At 36.3% G+C, this 19,602-nt stretch overlaps 1 protein-coding gene and 1 long non-coding RNA gene across 3 annotated transcripts in view; both read right to left on the reverse strand.

Moving 5' to 3' along the window:
• Positions 1-19,602, reverse strand: part of LOC133520260 (uncharacterized) — a 380,113-nt gene that overhangs the window by 305,560 nt on the left and 54,951 nt on the right. The window lies entirely within an intron of this gene.
• LOC133520246 (protein GDAP2 homolog) overlaps positions 1-19,602 on the reverse strand; it is a 148,897-nt gene that overhangs the window by 84,843 nt on the left and 44,452 nt on the right. The gene's annotated exons all lie outside the window — the stretch shown is intronic.

Genomic DNA, 19,602 nt, shown 5'->3' on the forward strand with positions numbered 1-19,602 from the left:
AAAATGTGACATGTTGTGACAAGGAGGAGGGGGGAGTCACAAACTTTGTGACGTTACTTTAACTTTATCAGTAACCCAGTTTTTTTTAAATCGCTGTGCACTTATATAACGAGTTTTTGGAACGATAATCATTTTTATTCGTTTAATTTTCTTTCCTAATCGGTTTTGTGTTTCTGTGTTATAATAGTACATTACGATACAAGTGCGAAAAATAGGAAATTCGAAACGAGTGGCGATAAATTAAAACACAACCGAAGGGAGTGTTTTAAATCGACACGAGTTGCGAATTACCTATTCGCACATGTATCGTACAACGTTTTACAGTACATATGGCCCTTTAAATGTTCGACACAGTAACGTAATATGCTACTTCTCGCACTAGTGCTATAAAGTAGCCCCATATGTACTGTAATAGTATTTTATGCATCAGTTGTATAAGAAGGGTCAAAAAAGGCGAGTGGCGTGAGTTACAAAATTGTAAAGGAATACGCCACGAGAATTTTTTGACCTACTTATACAACGTTGCATACAATATTTTTCCTACGGGTCAACAAAAATAAATCTTAATTTAGGTAAACAGTTTACAGCAAAAGTATATAGCCAAGACGCGCGAGCATACCTTGTTACGCGCCCGGCCCGCCCCGGGCCGCGGCCGGCCGGTCGGCGACACCTCCTCGTAACTCATGAGGCCCTGGTACTTGCTACTTGCTAAATTATTTTTTTGGACAGTTTTTTCTCAATTTTGGCCACCGTAGCCTACGGAGACTAACAAGCAACGCTAAGCGGTCTTCGTAGTCTATGGGTGTTGCTATATTACGGGTGTCACATGCGTGTTTCTGACTTATGAAGTAATTATTTTTACTATGCAACCAAATGAATATTTTGTAAGTTGGCATCAATGCACTTAGTTTAAAACCGTATTCGTTTTGGTTTTGTTAGGTTGGTAGCCATTAATCGCAGTAACGTTATAGCGTATAAAAGCACAAGAGCTTTTATGAGGAATAGACAATATAGACTTTTCTTGAAATCTTTTATGTATGTTCTTATATTCGTGTTAATGAATGCATAAATGACAGATAACAGTAGAGGAGTAGGAAAAATTACTAATATCTCTTTCATCAAAAATATTTTGAAAATATATTAATAATACCTAATTCGATTTGCCGATTTCGTTGTAAACAAAATTGTTAAAAATGTGACGTCACACCAGGGGGGAGGGGTTCGCCAAATGTGACCAAGTGTGACAAGGAGGGGGGGGGGAGGGGTCAAAAAACCTCGATATTCGTGTGACGTAATTAATGGATAAACCCTTAACTTATTACATGGTTCGTTGTCATGGGAATGAAAATTTCAAAACTTCGTCAAGCCACATTAATACCTCTATGGTTTGAAAACATGCCAATGCCTTTCTGGGCGAATTGTGAGTTGTTTCGTGTTTGTTAAAAAGTTGTGAACAATTCCTTTGTTAATTTTCTTCGCCTTAAGCGTGTTTCGGAAACCTAAAAAGGTCTAAATGTTTTGTTTCGTTATTTTCATTGAGCTGTACTTTGTCTGCGGTACCTGTATCACTTAACTTTTTTACATTCGTGAAGAAATGAGTTCCTTTACCTGCTGATACAACTTTAAATAGTACATTACTATAGAAGCCGGGAAATGAAGGGTTGTATTGCAGGCTAAGTAGATATAGACAGACAGGGATACACAGCCGGCAACCCTGTTTCTCGCCGAGACTTGTATAGTGATTTTGTCAAACTTGCAATGAAAAAAAAAATGTAGTCAATTTTTGTTTATTTGTTTATTATTTGTTTATTTGTTTATTAGGATCACCAACAGAAGATACAATTTACATACTATAATTTACATACTAAAAGAGCACATTTATAATTGATCCCCCCCCCCCCCACCCCCCACTTGATCTTGTTGTATTCGTAGGTTTACACAGCGCAGCGATAAACAAATTACGAATCTACTACTGTGTCCAATGGAAACAAAGGAGTGGTTTAATGTTGCATATGTGTATGGTAGGTATTCAAAAATCGTGCAAGAAGATGACAAAAAATCGGTCAGGAGCTTTATTATTATACAAGACATGAGGTTAAATGTGTTGTGATTTCTCGCCCGATACCTACTATGGAAACATGATGCAAACCGGTATTGAAAGTAACAAACCTTTGGTGAAAGGGGAACTCTCTAGAGGCATGAAGGGACTTGCGATGTATGTATATGTAGGATGGTAGTTGTGTTCAGGTTATAATTATATGAGATAGATAGATAGATAGATAGATAGAATACTCTTTATTGGCACACCTCAGTAAAAATATACAAGAAAAATAAACCATTGATTAAATTTAGAGGCAGACAACAGGCGGTCTTATCGCTAAAAAGCGATCTCTTCCAGACAACCTTTGGGTAGCGGAAATAGAGAAGTTAATCGAAAAAGTAGGTGTTGCTAAACCGTTATGAAGCCTACATTCACACACACAATTACAGTGAATAAACATACACATATAAGGAATACAAATAGACATACATAAACATACATATAAATATGTATAAAATTAACCGAAACATAGTTAAATATGACAGCAGCATGTCAGCCACAGTAAAAATAACTATGTACTATATAAACACTAAGGGAGAGATAAATAATGTTCTTTGAGTGATTTTTTAAACACAGCAAGAGATTGAGCGCATCTAATGCCAACGGGTAAGGAGTTCCAGAGTAGGACAGCTTGAAAAGTAAATAAAGTGTTGTAAAATTTTGTAGAAGCTGATGGGACGGAGAGAAGCAGGCTGCGCTATGAGCTGTTGTTAATTATTTAAAGACCGGTTTAACCTAGTTGCTTTTGAAGCAGGCGGTACTGAAATTGAGAATTTATGTATTGGAACCAGTTTACGACTTTGTCCCGGTTGCAGTGGAAACTGGTGGACTCTGGTGTTCGGAAGCGAAGACCGAGGTTTGGGTTCCCGTTCTGGCTCATACCTGGTCCAGCAAATATCACTGGCAGTACAGCGCGGTAATGCGGCCAGTATTTTTGTAACTTTTGGGCCGGGTACGTGTCCCGGTAAGTTTGTTGCGGAGTTTGTTTAGTACTTTTGACGAACTGACTACGCTGTGGATTTAGATGATGGTTATGGATTCTCCTAATTATAAGTAACTTCTATTATGTTTTCATTTACAATAAATAATTGAGACCTGTACCCCTAGTGTAAATTTATTCGATAGCGAAACGTGAAGTACGCCTTTGCGTTAAGTCTCATTTTATATGGGATTTTGAGTTTCCAAAACGTCCCGCTTGGCGCGCTGTTTCTAAATCCCATACAAAATGAGACTTAACGCAAACGCGTACGTCACGTTACGCTATCGAATAAATTTACACTAGGGGTTCTGGTAATTCATACTTGTGTAAATAGTATTAACTCGACAGGTGTTCGTGTCCAAATACTGGCCACGTTCTAAATAATGTATTAATTTATTTGAGAATCTACGTAGAGAGCAAAGCTTGTTCTAATTTAGAATTAGGTTGATTCATGTATTTAAAAAAAACATCAGTAAAATATCTATGAAAATATGACGTAAGTATTTAATGATACCGCCTCACTTTGTTCTGGTAATGCAAAGTAAGTTTAGACGGACTCGATTACTTTTTCACACTCGTCTGCTCACAAACCGCATTGTGGTTTGGCACAAGTATGTAATTTAGTTTTTATGAGTTAAGGTGCCGTAGGTTTAGAGACCAGTTTTTAAAAATCGTACTGCATTTTTACAAGCTTTTATTTAACTTGCCCAGTATGTACCGTTCCTGTGTTATTTTGTTAGTGTCAAATCTTGAAAATTTGATCCACTTCCCAATTTCCGATTGAGCTGAAAATATGAATACAAATGTGAGTCGGGTGACAATGTAATGTTACGGACTGGTACGCACCATCAAGCTGATTTGATGATAGAGACAGGAGGTGGCCATAGGAAGTCTTGTGTTTGGGATTATTAGAATTGTCTCGATGAGTATTAGTTGCCCGTGGTAAGAAAAGTACAGTCAGCGAGAAAAGCTTGTACCAATAAATATTTTTACAAGCTTTTATTTAACTTGCCCTGTTAGTATGTATGGGACAAATCTTGCAAGTTAAATTTGAACCACTGAAATTTTTGACAAAAATTTGTTAGCAATCTCGAGGATTTATTCTAGGGACTTCAGCGATTCTAAAATTTTGTAACATTTCATGCAAAAAAGCTTACAACGAATTAAAATTCATAAACATGATATCCGCGGTCCCGAACACGCACATCTATCTCGCTTACGCTCATGCTTATACGCTCAGTGAGAGTGAGAGAAGAACACGAATCTACGGGACCTTAAGCATGTTTTGTGTAAAAGAACATTATTTTAAAAAAAACTAAGTTTTCTCACAGTGTATCATGATTCACTGAGAGAGTGTGAGAGACCTTCACCTGATAAATCGTTTATTATGATCAAGTTAGAGTAGATACCTATCTTATAGAAAAGTTCGGCAGTAATATAACGATTCATAGACTCAAAGCGTATTGTAGTTTGGCAGAAGTATTAAAGCATTTTTCATTTTAAAAAAACCTTTTTTTTTTTAATCAGATTTAGATTTCAGATGATTTATTGATGAATGTACATCTCATTTACATGTTAAACAAAAATACAAAATATTAAATAATAAAATAAAATATAAAATTAATAATACATCACGTCAAATTGAATAAACATTGTTATATTATTTTTATTTACAGAGTTTGAATAGTGTTAGGATCAATTATCATCGTCTTTAGGTTTCCCCGCAGTCTATACCTTCACCTGATAAGTTGTTTATTGTAACAAAGTTCCTGTCGCCGGTAGATAGCGTCCGACTTTTCCAACTTGTGAACGAGTAATAATACATCACGTGAAATTGAATACACATTGTTATATTATTTTTATTTACAGGGTTTGAATAGTGTTAGGATCAATTTTATCATCGTCTTTTGGTTTCCTCGCAGTCTATCGTAACCTTCACCTGATAAGTTGTTTATTGTAACTAAGTTCCTGTCGCCGGCAGATAGCGCCCGACTTTTCCAACTTGTGAACGAGTAGGTACACCAGACTTTAGGAATTTTCAGGTCAAAATATATTTAAATAAAGAAAGTCATTTATTGTCGCAAAAAACATACAGCAACGAACAAAAAAAAAAAACACAAGGACAATAGGGTGTAAGTCCAATGGGATTGTTGACTGTATACTATGACGGCCAACGTTCCTTGCGTTTTGGAACCTCCAGGGTTGTGCCGCACAGATGGAAAGAGACCTGGTGGTCTGACATTGGTTCCATGGCAGAAGGGTCGTTGTTTCTTGTGGCATGCGTACTTTGTACCAGTTGCAATCGAGACTGCGGGACCTTGCACGGGCTTTGGAGGCGAAGTACTTCTTAAGGGATTTGGATCGGTGGCTGAGGGAGAAGGGGTGCGACCCTCGGTCCGGATTGTACCTAGTCCAATCTCATTGGCCATTCAGCGTGGAAACGCTGCAAGTGTGATGGGGACATTTGAGCCAGGTACGATTCGTGACGGATATTTTATTTAGAATACAATAGAATTTCTTCATTTGCCAGAATACGTATGGTAAAAGATGATAACAGAATAGTACATTACGATACAAGTGCGAAAAATAGGAAATTCGGACGAGTGGCGATAAATTAAAACACGACCGAAGGGAGTGTTTTAAATCGACACGAGTTGCGAATTACCTATCCGCACATGTATCGTACAACGTTTTACAGTACATATGGCCCTTTAAATGTTCGACACAGTAACGTAATATGCTAATTTTCGCACTAGTGCGGGAAGGTAGCACCATATGTACTGTAAAAGGTTTTACATGTAAGGGTTAGTATTCATTCGAAGACACGACATGCAAATAATTGATAAATTTAACATAAAATATATCAATATAGAAAAATTAAGAAAATAAAACAGTGGCTAAATTTTTCATAATAAAAAAAAACATCCACTTGTAACAATTTGAAAATGAAATAATAAAATGTCCAAAAATAAATAAAAATAACATCGATAAGTTAAAATTTCATATTAAGCTTAGCTTTAGCTTAAATTATTGTTTAAAAATCGCACCCCGCGCGCTGGTGCCGCAAAACAAAAACGATTTTCCTTAAACAATAAAGGACTTATTTATTTATTTTTTATGTAACCTTTATTGCACAAAAGAAAACCTTATACTACAAAAAGCAGACTTAATGCCATGAGGCATTCTCTACCAGTCAACCTTTAGGCAAAGCAGAGATTGTGGGCGGCTTATGCATCTTATTAATTACGACAACGGGACTTAATCGCGTAAAATGAAGATTAAAAATTACTTTTACCTTTTAGTAGTGCATAACGTTCAAGTTGATAAACCGTTTTCAAACGACTACTTCGCAAGCATCTTCTGTCAGAAGAACTTAAATAAGGTTTACCATCATGTATATGTACATAATTATATGTATTAGGCTCTTTTATACATTATATAAGTAGTAGTATTTAACTATTTATATATTTTTAATATTATTTGACTTCACGTTTAATTTTTTCCTTATTATTTGTTATTATTTTTTCCTGCACCAACATACACAAATGTCTCTGTTTGACCCAATGGTTGACTGGTAGAGAATGCCTTTTGGCATTAAGTTCGCCATTTGTACATTTTTCTTTATGTGTGCAATAAAGTTTAAATAAATAAATAAATAAATAAATAAACAAGACCAAGTGTGGGTAGTTCGAAAAACTAGCCTTTTCCCGAGACCACGGGGATATTGCCTGTCCTCGAAACGTCGGAGGTAATTTTAAAACGTAAATACGCGATAAAGATCCGAGGGCGTAATTAATAATGTGATTAATGTGTAAAAATCTTGAAAGTTTAAATCAGTGTTTATAGATTAGCTATATAACTATATTATTTATTTCAGTTAACATAATTTATGAACCTCCAGGTCTTTTTGTTGTATTTTCCTTTTGTTGTGGTACATCGTTTGTATTGCATTGTTGATATGTTTATACGACTGTTTGGTTTCTAAATATAAAAAAAAACCTTTTTTGGAAATAACATATTGTCACCCTACTCGGCCCACCATTATTGTTCCTTCGCATACGCTCTAAGTATTGGATTTAGTTTTCTTATTTAACTTTGCAACAATTCCTTGGTAAATGCAATGTCAAGTCTGTCGGGTCGGAAAGTTTATGGAAAATAAATAGTATTATTTTCAAGTTCAAGCACCCTTACCACGAAATTGACACTGACATATTCGCTAGTAACTGCGTAAACTAACTCATAATGCGTCTCCCTCGTACTAAAAATGGATTCAAGCTAAATGCATTGAGTTTAGTTGACACAGTCGCTATTAGCGTTTAAGGCTGCGTATGTAGCCTGCTCATGGTGAGGGTCTTGGAAAAAGTGGATTGTGACTGGATTGGGCATGAGTGATGGTGGGGGGAACTGACAGAACGGGATAGTCTTATGTATCTTTCAGTAAGAGTACCAGAGAAAGCGTTTGTCCTTATCACAGTTTTTTTTCCCAACCGTACATTTATGCACATAATGTTTTAATTTTAAGCTATGTTCAACACAATATTTTATTGTTATGAATGAATAAAGAATAAAGAATTTCAGTACGGTTTATGGTGGGCAACAAATAACCCGAACAAATTACGTAGGTTGTTTTTGGTATGTTGTCACTGTTGTCAGAAATTTTAAAACGCGTTTTTAATTTTGTCGCATTGCGTATGTTCTGTCCCTCACAGGCGCACGCGTATACTAACATCTATACGATCCTACCATGTATGCATTAGCGGTTGAATGAATTGTACGCACAAATTGAACTATACTTAGAGTTGCACGCCGCTTATAATTAAAATGAGACCTATCATTCCAATTTATTTAATTTCAAAAAATTATGGTTTTGACAGAAAATAATTTGAAATCACAAATTTTTAAAATTATCTTTTGAGCGGTAAGGAACATTAGTACTAGTGACTCTATGGGCTGTAGACCTCACGTTAAGCTTAGAAAATATGAAAGTGAAAAATACTTAGTTCGTCGAGTCGTCACAGTGAACTCACAATGGTCATATGCGTCATACTCATAGACGCTATTTATATATGCTTAAGTCCTCTATGCCAATTTTGCGCAACGCAGACAACTGCGTTGCGCAAAATTGGCATAGAGGACTTACCAAATACAAATTTGGTCCCGTGTAGAAACAGGGTCTTTTGACACAATGACAAAAAATGTTAGATGAAAAAAAAATTTTTTTTGAAGGACAATGATGACGTGACGAACCTAACCTAAATAAGTCGCGTAAAATATGAAGACATGTTCTTTCATGTCAAAGCTTACCATATGGCGTTATTCATAAACCCCAGTTAGCTAATACGCTGTCATTTTTGCTCTTTTATATGTAGTTAATTAACTAGGGAATTCAGGCTTATAAACTTGTATGAATAAGGTAAATTTATTTATTTAATTAAGAAACAAACAGTCGTTTACAAATAATTTTACAAGAATATTTCTTAAATGAAGACCTGGAGTTTCCTTATTGTATATAAATTGTAGTCTATAAAATAACAAACAAAAATAGGCACTAGGTAGTTAAGTTTGAAGGTATAGGTAGACTCACGAGAGCCGGCGGTGCACGTTTTGTGTACAATTCAGTCAAATTTATTTTATAAGAAATCCTCGCCCATTTTCGTGAATCGACCTGTCCCATAGCATAGGTACATAAGTATTGATAATAAAGTTTAAGTGTACATATTTATCGCAAAGTATCATAAATAATGAAAAATTTTTTTACCGAAAAGCACTTTTTAGTGAATTAACAGAACAGTTAAACAAATCTAAATTGTTCTAAGTTTTCATTTTCCAACTCGTCGCCTTAAAACATTACGCCTATTACGACACCAGTGTCATTTACACGGCATTGCACCACTGTTTTGCATTTGACTTTTGTTTCGGTAATAATTACGACGGAAACGTGAGAAACTCTTAACGTGCAGGTACTAACTATCATAACAAACAGGCCAATTCGAACGGGCACTGACTTTAGAATGATATCTGAATGATATTATTTAGTGATCGTGCGTTTCCCTCGCGCCAATACATGTACGGACAGTGCGAGCAAATTGCACGAGAAAATTTTGATGTCAGTGTACGTTCGAATATGCCTGTGAAGTTGCAGTCTGAATGAGTACGAAATATTATAGTCATTTTTGTTGTTAGCTTTCGAATGAAAAGCTTAAAAACACGGAAACATCAAAATTGCCCTTGATTAAGACTTACATATTATAAAAAATAATACTATTTACAGAAGACGCGTGTGAATTGTATGTATTAATATTTTTATATTATACCACGTCGGTGGCAAACAAGCATACACGAAAACACGATGTGAATGTTAAAATAATTTAAGGAAATCTACATCTGCAATGCAGTAATGCAATCCACAGCAAAAGCAGCAGTAATTAGTAACGAAGGTGCAGTCTGAATCCGAATGTAACCTTAACACAGAAAAATCGTATTGTGATTGACCGTCTGATGACACATTTGAATTAACATTTCTGCGATCATTCTCAGAAAATACGTTTGCGGTCTGCGGAAAATACTACTGTCTCAGTATAACGTGTATTTTTATACACGTTATACTTGTAAAGGTTTTCGTAATTAAACGCGACCGCAAACATATATGAATAGTTAGCCGATTAGATGTCCGGTCTACATTTCTTTATATCTTTATGTTGCATACCAAGATACCAACTAACTATACTTATAATGAAACACTTTTTTTAACTATCTCGAATGATACCCAACGGAATCCTTTAGGTTATTTATATCCTAGTATGGGTTGGATTTCACAGTATAATACATTACCAACGCTGTTTGTAACGCTGCCAACGCCCTCATTCTGGTAAGTTAATACTAGAACGAGTAGCCGTCTGAAACTATGTTAGCCAAGTATTTTCCATTATAAATTTATACAGATTTATGTGAAATGGGATTTGGGACAACTACTTGAAATCAGACAAAGTAGTAAATAAATAAATCAAATAAAAAAAATGCGTGAGTCGTGGAACACTCGGTTGGAATGAAGTTAAGAAAGGGTCATGACGGAAAACTTGATTTTTTTTTCGTTTAGCCCCCATCCGCCAAGTCCGTACCGTGCAATAAGGAACTTCGTCCCAATACAGTAATGATAATGACTAGGAAGAACGATCAAGAATTTCAAATGCTTCGCAAACACTAATGAAATGATGATACCAGCCTAATAGACTGCCTTTCGATCGCCTCAGAAGGCGGAGATGAGAGACGTGCGGAAATAAATAGCATTGGTTGAAATCCACATTTCTTCTCCGCTCTAATGAATTGCAATCAATGCTATTGGTTCAGTGGAAAGGTAGAATAAGTCACAATGACTGTTCTAGGGTTGTATCGAAGTTCTAACAGATGTAAGAACCTACATGTGTAGAAATCAAATCTAAAATGGAACCATGAAAGTTATTAGTTGTTTGTGGAGATGACCAAAGGTAATTTAGCGATGAAACAAATTGACAGATCATGATCTCTCGCCTGCTTATTAATCAACTTGGACGGCGATGAAAAATAGCTGAAATATGTTCAATAATCGGCATCTACATTCATATGTAACGAACGGACAAACGTGCAATTTCTGTGTGACAAATGACTTAACCTATTATAACACCGGTACGCTTCTGAACAATCGCGGAGTATACAATCCACGGAATAATAGTTGGCGTTCTTTGGCATTGTCCTCATTCTAGCTAAGTAAATAGTAAATACACGAGCGTTGACAAGAGAACAATAAAACGGACGGAATGGAACAATGAAGGATAATCGCTATTTCACGCTTGTTCAAGTTTGCGGACGCGGGTGATGACAGATCTGGGACCAGTTACAAAACATGATACTAATTTTCATGGTGCGTACTGCTGCGTCCATAAAACAAGAAATTGAACATGCTGGACTGTTGTAGGCATATAGCTGTAAAATTCTGGCCAGCTATTGCCTTTCCTAATGCCCTCGCGCTTGGAGCAACAAGATTACAAGACGCACACTCCCACTTCCTCGAATTGTTTTTAGAACCTATTTTTAAGCCCCGATTGGACAGAAATGAGATTTGACGATGTCCTCCCAGACGTATCCGTGACGATGACACTCGGACAATTAAATAGGTACTTAGTAATAGAGACTAAACATGTCTGAATAACATTGATCTTACTACGAAATCATACGATTCGTTGAATAAGGTTCCCGAAATCGCGCAAGGAGACACTATCAGGCACATGACCCTTTACTCAACTGCCTCAAATGCGGTCGCAAACTTATTTATACAGCCACGAGAGACGTTGTCCCTTGCGTACAGACGCTGCTTAAATCATGCAGCCCGGTCGCATCAAAACATGACATAGGGTGTGACCCTAGGGTCAGGTAAAGAATATACAGCTTGACCGTAAGACTGTTTCTGTGTAAAATTCTAAACCCATTTTAAAAAGTCAATTTCCTTTAATCCCACTGACGATGAGACTTGAGATTTAGATTAGCATTTAGATATATTTTGCTTACTTCTTCTCAAGTTACTGAAACACATTTCATTCAAGCCCTTGATTGGTGCGGATGAAACCGCGTTTCTTTCGCAAGTAACCGCAATGACACTGACACATCAGTATGTAAGCTAGTAGGGCAGTCAATAATACTTCATAATGTATGCTCGGCTATCATAGTCTATCCGTCGACTATTTAAAACTGTGCCTGGAAAATGACGTTATTTTTGAAGTAAAATTAAGAGTTATTTTTATTCACCTAGATTTTTCCCTCAATCTAGGAAAAAGTAAATAATCTGGATAATATTGAAACACTAAAGAGGACCATAGTGATACGTAGCATCGAATTCCACTGACATGCGTGAAATGTATTTATTTATGCCTTCGAAATGTCAATGATTTCGAATAAGAAAATTCTTCTTTTCTTTTGCACCTATTTGATATATGTACCTAAATAGTGTAGGTGGTTAGACCACTTAGACCCATTCTGAGTTTTAATGGAAATACCAAAACATTTGGTTAGAAAAAGATGACGAACCTAATACTTGGGTACTTATTAACGTCTTCATTCTATTTTTTGCATGTGTCGATCTAACGTTAAAAACTAATTATGTCCAATTAGATAAATTGCTGAAGTGATTAATCAATAAGCATAATTACTTAGCTTCATTTCATGAGTTAGTTTCACTTAACCGATTAGTTCTAGTCAGTATAATGTTAGGTATTCAAGCTATCGTTGAAATGCCGCCGTTTCCTATTGTGACTATTTCAGGAGGTTTTATTGAGTGTCAATAGTTTTATAGGCTTGGCTTTTCGGTGTCCGTTCTGATTTCAGAGGTATAATTAACTATATCGCAGGAAATAAACCATCAGTCTCTTTCACACTCACGCGATTCTAAAAATGAAGTTCTAAAATCAATTGGATCCTTAAAACTGGATGTGCACAGTCTTTCTAATATGGAAACAAGTGTTTTTTTAGGCATGACACGCTAACACATGAAATGATGCTATCCTTGCAAGTTGATGGTCCACGGAGCCATTTATTTGTGCATCTGTCAATCATCAGCTGGCTGCTTTCTGGGCATCCACTGTTTAGGGGAACCTCGACACGAGAGAAGAAGAAGAGCCATTTATTATCGTACTTTATACACTTAGATAAAACTTGTAAATACAGTATTTTTTCTTAGTTTTCACACAGAAACCGATGGTGTGGATTCCTAGCCTTTCTACTCGTATTTTCTATTATATTGTCTATCAAGCGAACTTTATGTAATTTTGTAATTATTAAGTAAAGTCCCTAGGTTGAGGTTCCGATCGAGCGAAATAACTAACTAGTCACACACGATTACATAAAGTTCTGTCGATCAAACATCTAATAAAAAAAATCGATTTAAGCATACCATCGGTTGTAGAAATTGCTAAGCGGGTAGGTGTTGTCACCAAAAACATCCAATATGCTCGGAAATGTTCCCCTTATTGTATCAAAAATAGTACGGGAAGTTCTTCTTTATGGTGAAATTCAAACCATTAATGTCCTGCTTTAGCGGACGGGTAGTTAATTACTGTATTGTTTTTTACTTAAAAAAATTAACTAGTAAGAAAAATCCAAACAGCCAATTATGTTTATAAAGCCGCGGGCCGCGTCTACACGACTTTGTCAGCTATCATATCAAGTTATAGGATAGAGTGAGATAGTAAGATAAACGTCGTTACAAGACCGTCATTTGTCCAAAAATCCGACCATTATATACTTTATTCTAAAACCTTTCGTAGAGAATTAGCCCCTTTAACTCGCCATAATATTTTGTTGTTGTAGCTATGTAGTAGAGCCTTCCCTTTCCGCTGTCCAACTCCAAACTTTTCGCCAACTTCTAGTGGTTAGTTGAGCTTTCTGAAAAACCCTGACACTCTCAAGTCCCCCCGCAATCCTGACAAAGGCCGAAAAATCCTGACTATGTCCGGGGAAATCTCGCAGTCTCGCACAGTTATTAATGTTATTATCTTACCATGGCTCACGCGCGACATAACGAGGTACGAGTGCGATTGCTTATTTTATTGCTCAGTTCTTATCGCTCCAGCTATTTGCGTGGATGAAGCGAGTGAGCAATCGAGGTTTATTACTATGAGTGTAGGTATGGGCGGAGATTGGCGCGCTGACATACTTTATTATGTTATGGCCTATGAATGAGTCCTTATTGCATTTGTCCTTTGGATTAGCTCACACAACAATAAGTGTTCATAGGAAATACTATATGCCATCATGATGAATACTCGTAAAACATTTCGAAATAGTTTGAAACACGACAAAATATATATAACTCTCATCATTGATCTATATCAGTTAAGTATAAGGATTGCTGGAAATTTTAGAGGTCTACGGTTCGCAAAACTAACTAAAGACACCGGGGGTAGTGGCAGTGGCGCAAGCGGCGAGAGGTATCCTAATGGACTCAATGTAAAATGCACTTCGACGAGTTCCGACTCGGCCCGTTTGGTGAGGTTACATCACTTATATTTTCCTCCACCGAAAAACAAATGACGAGTCATTTCGTACTAAAGGGGCCCACTGATTACCAGTTCGCCGGACGATATCGGCTTGTCAGTTATGCGCAACAGATGACTAATCGCGAAAAACTGACAGGCCGATATCGTCCGGCGAACTGGCAATCAGTGGGCCCCTTTACATTTATCTCTTATTTCAACCCTTCCCAGAATAAAAAAGTATAGTTTATGTCCTGGTCATGAACTATCTTCCTAAGAGCTAACCTACTTAAGGAGCGACATTGGACGCTCTAAACGCATTTCTCAACTGGTCAACATTTGTGTACCTGAATCAGCATTGTTTATAAAAGTGCAGGGGAAGCCCTTTGGCCAGCAGTGGGACACTCTAAGCTATAAAAAAAGCTATCTTCATTGCAACGTTCATCAAAATCCGTACCTAACATCTAAACATGACACCTTTTTCTTTCATAACAGATTTAGATTATAAAATTCCGTACCCCGTACAAAGGACACTTCACTTCAATGCAAACCCATTAGCGTCATATTACATTACACGACACATGCTTTCATCTCCTGTAACTCCACTTATCTTAATGCAGCTTAGCCCCGCTTTTGTTCTCGATAATCTTGTTTGCGTGGATTACCATCAAGGTAAACAATATGGTTTGTTGCTGTTGCACTATCACGGCCTTCAAAGTGCATTAAGAGAAACATAGGATGCTTGTGTCTAATATATACAGTTTAGATTTATAGACACTTATAAATATAAATCAAATCGGTACCAGACAGTTTGGTACCTTTCCTGGTAGTAATATTCTAGTACTTTGGAGGACAATTTCTCTCAATAGGTTGAGTTTGGGCAGCTAAAAAAAAAATACTACGATTTTTTTTTAGCTGCCCAAACTCAACCTATTGAGAGAAATTATCCTCCAAAGTACTAGAATATTACTTAATCTTCTAACTCCTAAAGAAAGTGATGCTCAGGCAAATTGCTGGTTAATGGCTGGTTTGAGTATATGATGATGATGAAATGAAATTACTAAGCCCCACAGTAAGCTCATGACGGCTTGTGTTGTGGGTACTCAGATAACGATATATATATAAATTATATAATATATAAACACTTTAACCACTTACATAGAAAACGCCCAAAACTCAGGAACAAAAATCCGTGTTCATCACACAAATAAATGCCCTTACCGGGACTTGAACCTAGAACCATCGGCTTCATAGGCAGGGTCATTGCCCACTAGGCCAGAACGGTCCTCATAGTACGGTCGTCAATAATTCTTTATCACACATAATATGTATAATTAACATTGCTATTCATTTGTTAATCTTTGAAACAGCTAAAGTAGTTAAGGCAAATATGTCACTATTTAAGCCAAACGACAATTTCAACCGGAGAGCTGAAACTCAAGTTAATTTAATCATGCCCGCCCCAAAACTAAAACTGTACCGTAAAAACTGCTACTACATGGCTTGTTTGATCTATAACTCGATACCAAAACAAATTACGGATATGGATTATAACAGTTTTTGCAAAAAACTTAGTTTATGGTTGATAGAGCAGTGCTTTTACTCAGTGAAAGAATTCTTAAAAGAAACCAACTGTAGATTTAATAATTACGCGCAATAAAGAGCTGTAAATTTAATTGTATTTAAAATGTTTGTACCTAATTATAATTTAATTAATGTAATGTATTCTGTAGGACATTTGTTAATTATCATACTCATTTTGTTTTTAATTTTTTTTTGTAACTAACAAATTATAAATATTGACATTATTAAGTAATAATTAATCCATGAAATGTAAATATAGAGTAAACGCATGTTAGTCATTAAGTATTTATAGTAAAATTTGCACGCCGTAAGTCGGCAGAATTGTGCTGGACTAACATTTTGATGTAACATCTGTGTTAACCATGATTCTAGCAAATAAAGATATACAATACAATAAAATCGGAAGACGTAAAGTCAAAAGTGTTTGAAGATGAGAGGTCCTCTTTTTACATTGCAACTGAGCCGAGTGAATGATGAGATGACGAGCGAGAGAGAGGTATGGAAGAAAAAGACATGCTGCGCCGACCCCAAATGAATGAGATAAGGGCAAGCGAATGATGATGAACAGAGCCGAACTCGATATCAAGATCCCGATTCCCATTCCGTACGTAAAGCACGTTATTGTTTCGAAAAGATAGAGCCAACTGATGGTGGGATTATCGTATGTTAGTGACTCATTGATGACGTATGCCGGTCTATTGTTTTCATTGACCCCGTTAAAACTAACATGTTGTGTCTATGCTACTTAGTACGTACGAGTAGTAAGTACGAGCCGATTGTATTCAATCTTGATTTAAGTTGAACTCTAGATGGGGCATTTTTTTGGCAGGATTTTATGGATATCTATCTGCCTTTAAAAGATTTTAAGTTTACAACACAAATTGCTACTAGCCGCTATGATGATGTCAGGATAGTTAACAAACACACATGTTTGTTTTTCACTGACCATAGTGCGTAAAACAGCAGAGGGCAGCATCTACCTACTTATTTGTGAGAACTGTCAATGTCAATGTCAAGTTTAATTTTTCGATTAGATCCTCCAACGCGGCCGGTCCGAAAATATCATATAAAGTAAGAAATATGTCAGATCTTTTTCATATCATGAGATTTACTTATCTATATTTTTGTTTCATTTTTGATTTATAAATAAGTTGCTGTAACTTTTAACGACGATATTGTGTTTTGTATCTGCTTTAATTTTCAATGATGCTATGTGACGATGCCCGTGGCTAATTCTACTTTTGAGAAATATTGGACAAACTTTACGGGTGTTCTTTGTGAACTTTGGAAGAAACCTGCGTTGCGGATTTTGCTCTGGTCAGGCGACATTAATTTATTACGCAAGACGATTTTTGCCAGTTTTTGACACCCTCCCCTTACGTCTTACGGGTGTAAGAAAACAAAAGAATAGGCCGTCCCCCGCCCCCTATACTCGTATAACGTAAGAATCCAAAGGAAAAATAAATACACGTTTGGTTAGTTTTAGTGTTTATTAAAACATTTTTGAAACATTACCTTGTACCTACAAAGGTACTCGAGCCCGTCTAAGCTAACTCTGTACCGTGTTTGATAGCATAGAGTGTGATAGTATTATTTTAAACATTACTTCGTTGAAATTAAAAAAAAACCCTTGTGATCTTACGTAAGAACTATGAAAACCCCCTCCCACTCCCTTGTAAGAATAAATAAGACATGTTCGACCTCCTCCCTCCCTAAATCGTCTTACGTCTTAGTATGAATGACGCCTCAGACCCTCAGTGAATAAAGTTCATGGCAATAATGATATTATCTGTACTTTATACATATGATAAAATAACCTATCTTAGAACACAATTATTACTTTGTGTGAGGGTTTGACAACCCTTATTGTAATGGGTAGCAGAACTAGGTGGAAATTTCGTGAATAGGATAATTGAAATCAATAACGGTCGAACTGACTTGTTTGTATAGTTGACAAAGCAGACCAAACTGGTGCATGAACGTTCAAACAAAATCGAATTATGGGTCACATTGAACCAATGCTACAACAATAATGAATTACTTGTGTAATTGTAGGTCATTTGATATTTGTTTTCGTTTACTACCTGTAGCTAATAAAACGTTGAATTTCATTGATGTTACTTAAGTTTAATTTATTTTGAATTAATGTTAGAATCCTGAGAGGAATATCATAATGAGCCATACACTCGGCAGACTCTCCAGATCGAATTATGTGACAAGGATATCTCAAAACATAACACACCATCATATTATTATGAACACCATCAAAATGTTAGTACACAGTACACGTGTCATGATTTTTTAGTAATTGCACCAAATAGTGTATGCAAATATGAATTTTACTCGGCAACATTCTTAAAATACCTAAGTTTAATATCAGGGTGATGGGTAATGTTTAATGACTTCCCTGGCAATACTTGAGTTAGCAAGTGGCAGTGGTAAGTGGAAGCTAAAGAGAGTGGAGTACAGACTCGTACACTTGGATTGGGGACGTCAAAGAGACGACATCTTGATGGTAACGGGTTGAGCAAAGTTAAAGAGGCATCTCCATTTTATACTTACCTAGAGCAATTAGATATATTTATAATACACGTTTAGTCAAAATAAACATTGTCGCCTACTGTATGTACTGCTATATCTTAGTTTAAAGCCGTAGGCTTATAACAATCTGTTTATAAACACTGAGGTCGATGCCTTGAAGCAATTCATACATTATGTAAGCATCTATTTAAAGTACCTTTTAATAGATGTTGGAACAGTTAAACTATGTAGGTAAATGGCTTGGACAAAGTGGAAAGTTTGCGCTAAGTATAGGCTCAGTGTCACAACATTCTAAATGTAGCGTCCGTCAAAGCTTATTCTGCAGCGACCTGAGGCCCTACCGCGAAAAACGAGAATCGAAATTTCTTTATCAGCCTCTCTATCGCTCGAATATGCAAGAGCGATAGAGAGGCATATAATGAACTTTCGATTTACGTTTTTACCGGTAAGTTCTCTGGCACTGACTAAGTGCAGCGGCGCGTCAATTTTCAGAGTATTTTGACGGTTATGTTGCCAGCAACGTACCCAATATTTTCAGAAGAATTTGAGGGTTAGGGAGGTGACGCTTCCATACTCTCAGATTCTCAATATCGGTATACTGACCTGCAGTGGCAGCATGGTTCCATTTTTATCACTTGTCACTATGCCTGTCACTTTCGCGCTTATACATACTTTTTAGAACGTGACAGCCATGGTGACAAATGATAAAGAGCCGACCATCTTAGCCCTACAGAGCTTATAATGCTGAGCATAATTACATTGACTGAAGTATAACATTGAAAAATATTATTTTAGGGTAGACAAGTACTGTTGGCATACATACTGTAGACAATGCATGACAATGATATGAGGCGTTCTACTGGAAATACATACCTGTAACAACAAAATAACACATTAATGACATAAACTGGTTATACATGAAATATGTATTAAATTAAAAACAGGTAGGTATTCATTCATATTTTTAAACTCTAAAAAATTTTATTAGGGTTCCGTACCAAAAAAGTAAAAGGAACCCTTATCGTGCGACTATGTCCTGCTCAATCTATTTGTATTTTGGAATAGTTATGAACAAGGCTAAGCCGAACGCATTGAAAGAGATATTTTTTATTTACTATGGGATATGCTCAATTTGAGAGCGGTCCAAAATTTAAAAGTCTAGTTACCTACTAGGTCACGTGGGGTATCGTTTGAAAAAGTTTAAATTATAGGATTGAAAACGTTTTTTTACAATGAAATAAATATGAGGGAAAATGTAAAAAAAAATCCATCCAAACTATCTCCTAAGTTTACGATCCAACAATGTTGGATATTTTTTATTCTTCATCATTCACTCGCTCTCTGTCTCATATTCTTCGTCGGCTGTTGCTGTCAGTAAATTCAGTAATTGTTTGCAT

This window comes from Cydia pomonella, chromosome 8 (genome assembly GCF_033807575.1).
Source record: "Cydia pomonella isolate Wapato2018A chromosome 8, ilCydPomo1, whole genome shotgun sequence".
Classification (NCBI taxonomy): Eukaryota; Metazoa; Arthropoda; class Insecta; order Lepidoptera; family Tortricidae; genus Cydia; species Cydia pomonella.